We start from the raw sequence: 12,505 nt of genomic DNA on the forward strand, positions 1-12,505 counted from the left end.
CTTAGCGAAATTTTAATTCCCTAACTGCGCATGTCGCAGCGCAGGCGCAATAGACATTTCTTTACTGCCGCTGGCTCCAGGAGCTATAAATACCGATGCCTTTGCGTTCTGTGGTCTTTTTGGGAGAGACTCTCGTCGTGCTTTAGTGTTTCTAGGTGAGTGGGACCAACTGCCTGCTTCGTGGGCGCTTCATCTGATATGGGGTCGGTCTGCCTTTTCTGTGGGAACCGTACTATTTAGAATGATTCCGAGTCTTCGGCGTTCGTGCCAACTACAGCTACTCGCAAAAAATGGGGTGGGGTGGGTCGGAGAGGCCTCGCACGCCTCGGTTCTTGGCGGTAGCTAAGGACTGCTGGCGACGGAACTCGAGGACCTGCAGGACTGCCGTCCTCCTTAAGTGCGCGCGGCGCTCTCATTTCCTAATGCGCCATTATGCCGCCTCCTGGCGTGTTAGCGTCTTCACTAGAGTTGCAGACAGCTCATTCACTGATTTAGAAACGGCTCAGCTGCCACTTATTTTTTCTTTGGGGGTAATGTTTAATTTTGTATGATAGACTTACTGGTCCTTAACTGTATAATCGCCTTAACTGTTTGTATTTGCTACGTAGAAGTATTTGGACCAACGTGGATACCCCGGGAGGTCACTCTCCCCGGGCTCTGTCCAGGTGGCGTACGGGAGCATAGGGTTCTGCCCGGTGACGTACAGTCCCTTTCCACAACGTTGGAGATGAAGCCGGGCCTTGAGTCTGCGCCTGCATATTCCTACGTCTTCTCAGAGTCCTGTGGACAATGACTGAGGAGAAAAACCATGCAGGAAACAGCTCTGTAGAGCAATCTGTCTGGATCTGGGTTGCTCCGAAGTGAATTTTTTTTAATTGTTTTAACCTGTTTTGCTGTGCAGTTGGGTTAAGGTTTTCCCTCTTTTGCAGCATTTTGTTTGGGATTCCAAATACAACTGGATTTGAGGTGAGTAGATCTAGGAATTGCTTTTGGCCTGTCGGTGTTTGCTAATTTTGTTCCACGAAATTGATTTTCACGTCTTTAATATTCGTGATAGAGAAGATTTTTATATTGCAAAAGGACTAATTTTGACAAAGTGATTAAACCAAAGTTCGCAAAGTTTTCATGCGTGAGCTGTGTGTGTAATGTGTGTATCTGCTCAGTCCGGAAGAACTCAGGATTCGGGTCTATGATATTAGAAGTGAAATTGGGCATATGCTCCAGCATACTTGTGAAAGTAACTAATAGATAAAGCATAAAATAGTCAATAGCTAACAAGAACTTGGAGGTTGTGAGAAGCAGTTTATAATCCTGTGGACTTTGACATGGTTCAAGTATAGGTGTGAAGGGATGGAGATAAAGGGAAATGTAATCTCTAAAATAGTGGTACATTAAGTCTGCTACATACCAACCTTTCTGTGAGAAGCGTTGTAGACTTATTACGTGGCATTACAATAATAACCAATTCCATGGTACTGTATAGCCCATTGTGTTAGCTGAGTGCCTAGGCTAAACTTTGGTTTAGTATTCTGATACTGTTCAGATATCCCAACGTGGATACCCCGGGAGGTCACTCTCCCCGGGCTCTGTCCAGGTGGCGAACGGGAGCGTAGGGCTCTGCCCGGTGATGTACAGTCCCTTTCCACAACGTTGGAGATGAAGCCGGGCCTTGAGTCTGCGCCTGCATATTCCTACGTCTTCTCAGAGTCCTGTGGACAATGACTGAGGAGAAAAACCATGCAGGAAACAGCTCTGTAGAGCAATCTGTCTGGATCTGGGTTGCTCCGAAGTGAATTTTTTTTTAATTGTTTTAACCTGTTTTGCTGTGCAGTTGGGTTAAGGTTTTCCTTCTTTTGCAGCATTTTGTTTGGGATTCCAAATACAACTGGATTTGAGGTGAGTAGATCTAGGAATTGCTTTTGGCCTGTCGGTGTTTGCTAATTTTGTTCCACGAAATTGATTTTCACGTCTTTAATATTCGTGATAGAGAAGATTTTTATATTGCAAAAGGACTAATTTTGACAAAGTGATTAAACCAAAGTTCGCAAAGTTTTCATGCGTGAGCTGTGTGTGTAATGTGTGTATCTGCTCAGTCCGGGAGAACTCAGGATTCGGGTCTATGATATTAGAAGTGAAATTGGGCATATGCTTCAGCATACTTGTGAAAGTAACTAATAGATAAAGCATAAAATAGTCAGTAGCTAACAAGAACTTGGAGTTTGTGAGAAGCAATTTAAAATCCTATGGACTTTGACATGGTTCAAGTATAGGTGTGAAGGGATGAAGATAAAGGGAAATGTAATGTAATCTCTAAAATAGTGGTACATTAAGTCTGCTACATACCAACCTTTCTGTGAGAAGTGTTGTAGACTTATTACATGGCATTACAATAATAACCAGTTTCATGGTACTGTATGGCCCATTGTGTTAGCTGAGTGCCTAGGCTAACTTTGGTTTCGTATTCTGATACTGTTCAGATATCCCAACGTGGATACCCCGGGAGGTCACTCTCCCCGGGCTCTGTCCAGGTGGCGAACGGGAGCGTAGGGCTCTGCTCAGTGACGTACAGTCCCTTTCCACAACGTTGGAGATGAAGCTGGGCCTTGAGTCTGCGCCTGCATATTCCTACAGCTTCTCAGAGTCCTCTGGACAATGACTGAGGAGACAAACCATGCAGGAAACATCTAGTATACAAAAATTTTAACGGGGAACTAAGATTGTATAAATGAATCTAATCCTTTTTTCTTGTAATGTCATTTTCAGGAGAGAAGAGGAGCCTCACCGACTTCGCAGTTAGCAATGCTTTGGAGTCTTTCTTTGACAGGGAAATTAGTAAAGTAAAAATTAACTCCAGGCAAAAGTACTGGAGTGGAACCCATTCCTTTCTCCATGGGGATCTTCCTGACCCAGGGATTGAACCTAGATCCTACTGCATTGCAGGTAGATTCTTTACATTCTGAAACACCAAGTAAAATGAGTAATACATTCATTGAAGATAGGCCTGGGAGATTTGGAAGTGTATAGATACAATATTTAACCCCTGGAACTACACCTTAAAACCCATGAGTTCTACTGTTCTGAAATTTATAAGACATGCCAGAGACTATATGGGCAGGTCTTAGAGTATAGTGACCTGGAAGGCTCAAAAGACCTTTTCAGGTTTCCTATCTGGTGAAAACTTGATGTAATGACACTAAGATATTGACCTCTTTATCTATCACTCTTAAAAGTGGAAAGTAGGTGCCCATGAGAATCAGCATGTCTTAAAGAAATCCATCAATTTCTAATGTAATCGTGAACTTTAATAAAGATGACTATATGTGTATTTGTGTGGTCTTTTGGGGGTTTTGTTATGTTTTTGTCACATCGTTTTGCTGGTAGAATCTTAGTCCTTAACTAAGGATCAAACCCAGATTCCCTGCAGTGAAAGCAGCCAGGGAATTCTATGAGTGTTCTGTCAATCCTGGTAGGTTTTGCTGTAGCTTGAAGGTCTTAAGCTCTTGTGTTAAATATTGGCATTTGTGTACGACTACTATTGGGAAATGCATTCATTGTTCAGTCACCAAGTCCTGTCCAGTTCTTTAGGACCCCCATGGACTGCAGGCTTCCTCTGTCCTCCCAGTGTTTGCTCAAACTTAGGTCCATTGTGTCAGTGATGCTATCTAACCATCTGATCCTCTGCCTTCAGTCTTTGCCGGCCACAGGGTTTTTTTCCATCTGGCTTCTGTATTGAAGCTTCAGCATCAGTCTTTCAAATGAATATTCAGGGTTGATAACCTGTAACATGTAACCTGTCTGGTTTGATCTTGCTGGCCAAGGGACTCTCCATCTCATCTGCAGCACCACAGTTTGAAGGCATCAGCCTTTTTTATGGTTTACGTGAAAACTGGAAAAACTGGCTTTGACATTGTGGACCTCGTTAAAAGCTTGAGTTGGTCTTTCTTTTTTTTTTACTGGGTTGAGAATTCAAAGGTGGTGGTCTGTCACTAAGTTGTGGACTCTTCACTACCCCATGGACAGTAGCTTGCTGGGCCCCTCAGCCCATGGAGTTTTCCAGGCAGGAAAACAGGTTGCCATTTCCTCTTGCAGTTAACCCAGGGATAGAACCCATGTCTCTTGTGTCTCCTACATTGGCAAGCAGATTCTTTACCACTACGCCACCTGGGAAGTGCACAGTGTTTAAGGTAACCTGTCTTAAGTGTTACAGATTTATACTTTTCTAAACTTACAGGTGTTGAGAGGTCATAGTCTGCTCCTTTATCAAACGGGTGTGCTTGAGTCACAATAGAACTTTGTCAAGCCCTTTTACAGGCTGCAGCATTATGGGAAAGTCATGAGACCCTGAAGGATGGGGACTATTGGGGAGCCATCTAGAAGGTAGAGTCTAGATCTTCAGTGCGGCCATAAATGGAATTTTACAAGCTGAAGGGGTGAAATACCTTGTTTGGAAGCCATTGGAGTCAAATATAAGAATTTTTTAACTTGGGCTGTGGCACAAACAAAAATGTTCAGATTCAATGCAAAGAGGGTAAAAGAATAGCTCCTGTCTGGGACTGCCTCCCTAGGTTCCTCTGTCCCCCCCTGTCTTCCATTGGCTCAAGTTCTTGTCCGTTAAGTTGGTGATGCTGTCTAACCAACTCCTCAGCCTGTTGGGTGCTTTATGGCTAGCTATACGAGTCACTACCTAAACAAGTAGCGACACTTGTGCCTGAATTCAGATTCAAAGTACTTGGCAACCCCAGGGGTGGGTATTAATCTGACTGCTTTTATGGAGAAACCCAGGAAGAGAAAAATAATTGCCCAGATCTACAACTAGGAAGTAGACTGGTCCTCTATTTGTATCCCCAGGGTTGGCTCTCTGTCCAGATCACATTTTGGCCTCAGTTCAATTCAGTCGCTCAGTTGTTTCTGACTCTTTGTGACCCCATGAATTGCAGCATGCCAGGCTTCCCTGTCCATCACCAACTCCCAGAGTTCACTCAAACTCATGTCCATCGAGTCGGTGATGCCATCCAGCCATCTCATCCTCTGTCATCCCCTTCTCCTCCTGCCCCCAATCCCTCCCAGCATCAGAGTCTTTTCCAATGAGTCAACTCTTCGCATGAGGTGGCCAAAGTATTGGAGTTTCAGCTTTAGCATCATTTCCTTCCAAAGAACACCCAGGACCGATCTCCTTTAGGATGGACTGGTTGGATCTTGCAGTTCAAGGGACTCTCAAGAGTCCTCCAACACCACAGTTCAAAAGCGTCAATTCTTTGGTGCTCGGCTTTCTTCATAGTCCCAACTTTAACATCCATACATGACCACTGGAAAAACCATAGCCTTGACTAGATGGACCTTTGTTAGCAAATGTCTCTGCTTTTGAATATGCTATCTAGGTTGGTCATAACTTTCCTTCCAAGGAGTAAGCGTCTTTTAATTTCATGGCTGCAATCACCATCTGCAGTGATCTTGGAGCCCAAAAAAATAGTCTGATACTGTATGTTGTTTCCTCATCTGTTTGCCATGAAGTGATGGGACCAGATGCCATGATGTTAGTTTTCTGAATGTGGAGCTTTAAGCCAACTTTTTCACTCTCCTCTTTCACTTTCATCAAGAGGCTTTTGAGTTCCTCTTCACTTTCTGCCATAAGGGTGGTGTCATCTGCATATCTGAGGTTATTGATATTTCTCCTGGCAATCTTGATTCCAGCTTGTGCTTCTTCCAGCCCAGTGTTTCTCATGATGTACTCTGCATATAAGTTAAATAAGCAGGGTGACAATATACAGCCTTGACGTACTCCTTTTCCTATTTGGAACCAGTCTGTTGTTCCATGTCCAGTTCTAACTGTTGCTTCCTGACCTGCGTTATAGGCCTCATTCCCACATAAATGCTTTTGGATGGTAGATGCACAATAAATCTGAATGGTGTTTTTAGTATAAATTCTCAGGGTAAGGTAGGGTTCTAGGTGGGATTTCTTCCAGTATCCAAGTGTCAGGTCAGTCTCTCAGTCGTGTCCGACTCTGCAACCCCACGGACTGCAGCATGCCAGGCTTCCCTGCCCTTTACCATCTCCTGGAGCTTGCTCAAACTCCTGTCCATTGAGTCAGTGATGCCATCCAACCATCTCATCCTCTGTCATCCCCTTCTACCTTCAGTCTTTCCCAACATTAGGAGCTTTTCACTCAAGCAAACCTGTCAGGAAGTATTCTAGGTCACACCCTTTCTGCTAAACTTCAGGTTGCAACACACCTACCCATAGACTAAAACAGGTTCTTCTGGCTTTTTTCTGCATATAGGCCTTGATAGTCATACCAGTTGTTGCTAAACTGAGACTGCCTGAATTTGAATCCTGATACCACTTGTCGTCCCTGTGACCTTGGGCAAGCTGCTTAACTTCTTCCTGCCTCAGTCCATGTGCTCTTGCATAGAATGTATGCATACATGCTCAGTTGTATCTGACTGACCGCATGGGCTGTAGCCCGCCAAGCAAGCCTCTGTGTCCCTCAAATTTCCCAAGCAAGAATACTGAAGTGTGTTGCCATTTCCTTCTCCAAGGGATCTTCCCAACCCAGAGCTCAAACCCATGTCTACTACATTGACAGGCAGATTCTTTACCAACTGCGCCACCTGGGAATCATGGGGACACTAAAAGTACCTACTTCTTGGATTTGTAAGGAGAATTAGTGTTAATGTTTGTAGAAAACAGTCTGCTAAGTACAATGAACCTGTAGGAAAATTCTCTGACTTCAAACAACTAGGGACTTCAAGTGCTCTGAAGTGCTGTTTGAGTGCAGCACTTTAACAGCATAATCTTTAAGGATTTGAAATAGCTCAGCTGGAATTCCATCATCTCCTCTAGCTTTGTTCATAGTAATGCTTCCTTAGGCGCAACTTGACTTCACACTGCAGGATGTCTGGCTCTGTGTGAGTGACCACACCAGTTGATCCGTTCAGTTTTATTGAATAAAGTCTTAGCATGAAAGGTAAATTACCTACTAAATCAAGCTCTTATTTCGCTCGGAACCTACCTATCCAGGAGAGAAAGGGGGAGATGCAAGGATTAGTACCCTCCAAGATCAGCTAACTAGGAAATAGCAGAGCCAGGATTTAAACCCATCTCCAAAACTGTATCAAGGTATACTACTAACTGAAAAAGGCAGTGTGGTAAGGTATGTACATTACTTCATCTAATACTCCATGCACCCCTGTTAAAGTAGGTACAGTGTTTGCCCATTTTGCAGTGGAGACTGAACTTGGAGTTGAGGAACTTGCCCAAGTTATATAGCCAGTAAGTGGCAAAGCATGCATCTGAGCAAGAAAGTTGACTGTAGAACCTGTACTCAAACTTCGGGAAATGTTAGCTGTTTCCACCTTTTGTATTCAGCTAATTATTAGTACCCACTACACCATAAAATGTCTCAGTTGTAACAAATTATAAATCTGCTATGTGCCTGGGTCTACTTAACTCTGAAAAATATCAATACTTAGATAGACATTACTTGCCAACAAAGGTCCATCTAGTCAAAGCTATGGTTTTTCTAGCAGTCATGTATGGATGTGAGAGTTGGACCATAAAGAAAGCTGAGCACCAAAGAATTGATGCTTTTGAACTGTGGTGTTGGAGAAGACTCCTGAGAGTCCCTTGGACTGCAAGGAGATCCAACCAGTCCATCCTAAAGGAAATCAGTCCTGAATATTCATTGGAAGGACTAATGCTGAAGCTGGAACTCCAATACTTTGGCCACCTGATGTGAAGAACTGACTCATTTGAAAAGACCCTGATGCTAGGAAAGATAGAAGGCAGGAGGAGAAGGGGACGACAGAGGATGAGATGGTTGGATGGCATCACCGACTCGATGGACATGAGTCTGAGTAAACTGCAGGAATTGGCAATGGACAGGGAGGCCTGATGTGCTGCAGTCCATAGGGTCACAGAGTCGAACACTGAGCGACTGAACTGAACTGAGATAGACATGAGTGCAGTTTCCTAGGGAGTGAGAGCCCTTCCTGGCTGTTAACCTCTGTCTTTTACCACTTTCTGTCTTTGTGCACATCTTACCCTCTGATGGATGGGATCTTAGTTCCCCAACCAGGGATCAAATCCAGGCCCCCATGCAGTGGAAGGGTGGAGCCTTAACCACTGTACAGCCAAGGAAGTCCCAGAACCTGTATCTTTATGAAGATATCTGACATTTGATGATGATTTGCCATGTGCTAGGCCTGGTGGCTCAGACGGTAAAGCATCTGCCTACAGTGCATGAGACCCGGGTTCAATCCCTGGGTCGGGAAGATCTGGAGAAGGAAATGGCAACTCACTCCAGTATTCTTGCCTGGAAAATCCCATGGATGGAGAAGCCTGGTAGGCTACAGGCCATGGGTCACAAAGAGTCGGACAGGACTGAGCGACTTCACTTCACTTCACTTCACTTCACTTCAGGCATTCTTTAAGCCTTAAAAGAACACAGCCTTATACATGGCAGGGACTTTTTTTTTATATCCATGTATAGAAAAGGAAGATAATCAAGGCTACATTAGTTGCCCAAAGTCACACATCTTTAGATGAAGGTTTGCATCTTTGGAGTCTGAACTCAACCACCATCCTTACTCCCTTTCCCCTAAGGATCCAGAACAGCCTGTCTTGAAGGGAGGGTGGGCACCATGAGCATCCCATCGTGATAACATCATTATCATTCTAATGTGATTACTTTTTACTTGATGTCCATCTAACCTACTAGTTGATTTATCCTCAAAAAATGGGATGTTTGGCGCATAGCAAACACTGGTTGATGATTTTGTTTTTCTGTGTTCTATTTCATTGATTTCTGTTTTGATCTTTATTATGTTCTTTCTTCTGTTTCCTAGTTTCTTAAGGTAGAAGCTGAGGTAATTAATTTAAGACCTTTCCTTTTTTTGTAGGACAGGCATTTAGTGCTATGAGTTTCCCCTACATACTGCTCTGACAATATTCCACAAGTGAAAAACAAAAGAAACAATATCCCACAAGTTCTGCTAACTTCTCTTTTCATTTAATTCCGTTCAAAATACTCTCAAATTCTGTTGTGCTTTCTTCTTTGATCTGTGGGCTACTTAAAAGTACATGTTTATTGTTTATATTTTTATTTATTTAGGCCACGCTGCAGGGCTTGCAGTTTCCCACCAGGGACTGAATCCAGGCCATGGCAGTGAAAATGCTGAGTCCTAGCCACTAGACCCCCAGGGAATTCCAAAAGTGTATTTTTAAGTAATTGGGAGTTTTTCAAAGATCTTTCAGTTGTTGGTTTCTACTTTCCATTGTAGCCTGATTATATACTTTGTTTGATTGAATCTTTTTAAATTTAACAAGACTTTTCTATAACCCAGTATATTGGGAATTGTTTCACGTGTGCTCAGAAGGCATGAGTATGTTACTGTCTGAAAAAATCGAGGTGGAATGTGAAAGATGAAGTATTCTGTAAATGTCAATCAGTTCAAATCCATTGAAAGTGTTGTTCAAGTCTATCCTGGCTGATTTTCTTCCTACCTATCAGTAATATTGAGAGTAAGGTACTGAAATGTCCACCTGTCTTTGTGGATTTGTCTATTTCCTCTAGAAGTTCTATCAGTTTTTGCTACACGTATTTGGGAACTCTGTTATTAGTTGCATGTATTTAGGATTGTGCATTTTGATTTTCTCCTTTACCATAGCGAAAGTACCTTCTTTTTTAAAATTTTTAATTGGAGGATAATTGCTTTACAATGTTGAGTTAGTTTCTCATACAACAACGTGCATCAGCTGTAAGTATACATATGTCCCCAGTCTCTTGAACCTCCCTCTCATGCCCCGCCCCCACCCAAACCCACCCCTCTAAGTTGTCACGGAACCAGGCTGAGCTCCCGGTGTTATACAGCAGCTTCCCACTAGCTAGCTATTTTACATATGGTAACCCCAGGTAATGGAAATGATAAAGAATCTGCCTGCCAATGCAGGAGAAGGAAGAGATGTAGGTTCGATCCCTGGGTTGGGAAGATCCCCTGGAGGAGGAAATGGCAACCCACTCTAGTATTCTTGCCTGGGAAATCCCATGGACAGAGGAGCCTGGCGGGCTACAGTTCGTGGGGTCGCAAAAGACTTGGCAACTAAACAACAACAACAATGTACACGTTTCAGTGCTCCTCTCTCAATTCCTCCCCTCCCTCCACAGGAGTATTCTCTGTGTGCACCTCTATCCCTGCCCTGCAAATAGGTTCATCAGTATCACTTTTCCAGACTCCATATATATGCGTTAATATACGATATTTGTTCTTCTCTGACTTACTTCACTCTGTATAAAAGACTCTAGGTTCATCCACCTCACTGCAACTGACTCAAATACCTTCTTTATTTCAATAATACTCTGCTCTGAAATTGACTTTGCTATTAATATAGCTGCTCCAGCTTTCTTTTGACTAGTGTCACCAGAGTCTCTCTTTCTGTCTTTGTACTTTTCTGTTTGTGTAGAGTTGACCCTTGAACAACAATGGGGTGCTCCTGTATTGGCCCTCCATATCTGTGATTCTGCAACTTTGGGTTTAACCAACCTCCGATTGTGTGGTACTATAGTACATAGTTCATATTTATTGAAAAAACTCTTGAGTATAAGTGGACCTGTGCAGTTCAGAAGTGTTGTTCAAGGGTCAGCTGTGTTTATGTTCAATGTGTACTTCTTGTAGGCAGTGTGTGGTTGGGTCTTGCTTTTTCTATTTGTTATGACAATCTGTCTTTTATTTGCAGTGTTCAAACCACATTTATTTTTATTTTTTCTTTTAGTTCATTATTTTTGTCTGTGGTAGCTCTTCATTGCTGCACGCAGGCTTTCTCTAGTTGCGGCTAGCGGGGGCTACTTTTTGTTGCAGCTCGAGGGCTTCTCATTGCTGTGGCTTCTCTTGTGGAGCACAGACTCTAGGGCACACAGGCTTCAGTAGTCGAGGCTCGTGGGCTCTAGAGCACAGGCTTAGTAGCTGTGGTGCTCAGGCTAAGTTGCTCCACTGCATGTGGGATCTTCCCAGACCAGGGATCGAACCGCCATCCCTTGCATTGCAAGGTGGATTCTTAACCACTGGACCATCAGGGAAGCCTCCAGACCACGTTTATTTTTTATCACACATCTGTTGCCTTATAGTTTATAGGTTTATAGTTCGAACATTTTTTATCCATTATTTCTTCATATATTTAAAAAAACAAAAAGCATTTTATTTATTTGGCTGTGCAGGGTCTTAGTTGTGGTATGAGGGATCTTAGTTCCCTGACCAGGGATTGAACCCTGGCCTCCTGCATTGGGAGCGTGGAATTCCAGCCACTGGACCACCAGGGAAGTCCCCTCTTCATATATTTTCTATTCCCAGTTCCTCCTCATTTTCAGGGTCTCCAGTTACCTGCAGAGTAGGCCACTTATTAAAGTTATTCCATAGTTCACTCATACTCTTTTCACTTAAAATTTTTTTCTATGTTTCATTTTGGATAGTTTCTTTTGCTATGCATGAGGTTCACTAATCACTGCTTTTCCAATATCTAATCTGTTATTAATGCCATCCACTATATTTGTCATCTTCACATCAGATCAGATCAGTCACTCAGTCGTGTCCGACTCTTTGCGAGCCCATGAATCGCAGCACGCCAGGCCTCCCTGTCCATCACCAACTCCCGGAGTTCACTCAGACTCACGTCCATCGAGTCGGCGATGCCATCCAGCCATCTCATCCTCTGTCGTCCCCTTCTCCTCCTGCCCCCAATCCCTCCCAGCATCAGAGTCTTTTCCAATGAATCAACTCTTCGCATGAGGTGGCCAAAGTACTGGAGTTTCAGCTTTAGCATCATTCCTTCCAAAGAAATCCCAGGGCTGATCTTCTTCAGAATGGACTGGTTGGATCTCCTTGCGTCTCCAAGGGACTCTCAAGAGTCTTCTCCAACACCACAGTTCAAAAGCATCAATTCTTCGGCGCTCAGCCTTCTTCACAGTCCAACTCTCACATCCATACATGACCACTGGAAAAACCATACCCTTGGCTAGACGGACCTTTGTTGGCAAAGTAATGTCTCTGCATTTGAATATGCTATCTAGGTTGGTCATAACTTTCCTTCCAAGGAGTAAGCGTCTTTTAATTTCATGGCTGCAGTCATCATCTGTAGTGATTTTGGAGCCCATAAAAATAAAGTCTGACACTGTTTCCACTGTTTCCCCATCTGTTTCCCATGAAGTGGTGGGACCGGATGCCATGATCTTCGTTTTCTGAATGTTGAGCTTTAAGCCAACTTTTTCACTCTGGATCTTTTTTATCTTCCATGTCCCTACTTAACTTTTGGACACATGGAATACATTTAGAATAACTTTTAATATCATTCACTTCTAATTCTATCATCTGTGTCATTTCTAGGTCAGATTCAATTGACTGTCCTCCTTACTATGGTTTATGTTCAGTAAATAAAATACAACAATAATAGAGTGAAAAATTAATATTTATGTTCAAAGAAGATAAGATAAATGGGGCCAAAGAAGGCTTCATGGAG

At 43.2% G+C, this 12,505-nt stretch overlaps 1 long non-coding RNA gene and 3 other non-coding genes across 4 annotated transcripts; all 4 read left to right on the top strand.

Moving 5' to 3' along the window:
• Window positions 1-32: 32 nt before the first annotated feature.
• On the top strand, window positions 33-3,325 carry LOC106700841 (uncharacterized). The gene is made up of 4 exons (XR_011467050.1): window positions 33-155; window positions 930-966; window positions 1,860-1,896; window positions 2,764-3,325. It is a non-coding gene; the product is annotated as an uncharacterized lncRNA (long non-coding RNA).
• LOC138984983 (small nucleolar RNA SNORA73 family) lies at window positions 620-823 on the top strand. Its single transcript, XR_011462218.1, has one exon. It is a non-coding gene; the product is annotated as a small nucleolar RNA SNORA73 family (small nucleolar RNA).
• On the top strand, window positions 1,549-1,752 carry LOC138984984 (small nucleolar RNA SNORA73 family). Its single transcript, XR_011462222.1, has one exon. It is a non-coding gene; the product is annotated as a small nucleolar RNA SNORA73 family (small nucleolar RNA).
• Window positions 2,483-2,686, top strand: LOC138984978 (small nucleolar RNA SNORA73 family). The gene has a single exon (XR_011462215.1). It is a non-coding gene; the product is annotated as a small nucleolar RNA SNORA73 family (small nucleolar RNA).
• Window positions 3,326-12,505: the final 9,180 nt, after the last annotated feature.

Source organism: Bos mutus, chromosome 2, assembly GCF_027580195.1.
Source record: "Bos mutus isolate GX-2022 chromosome 2, NWIPB_WYAK_1.1, whole genome shotgun sequence".
Lineage (NCBI taxonomy): Eukaryota > Metazoa > Chordata > Mammalia > Artiodactyla > Bovidae > Bos > Bos mutus.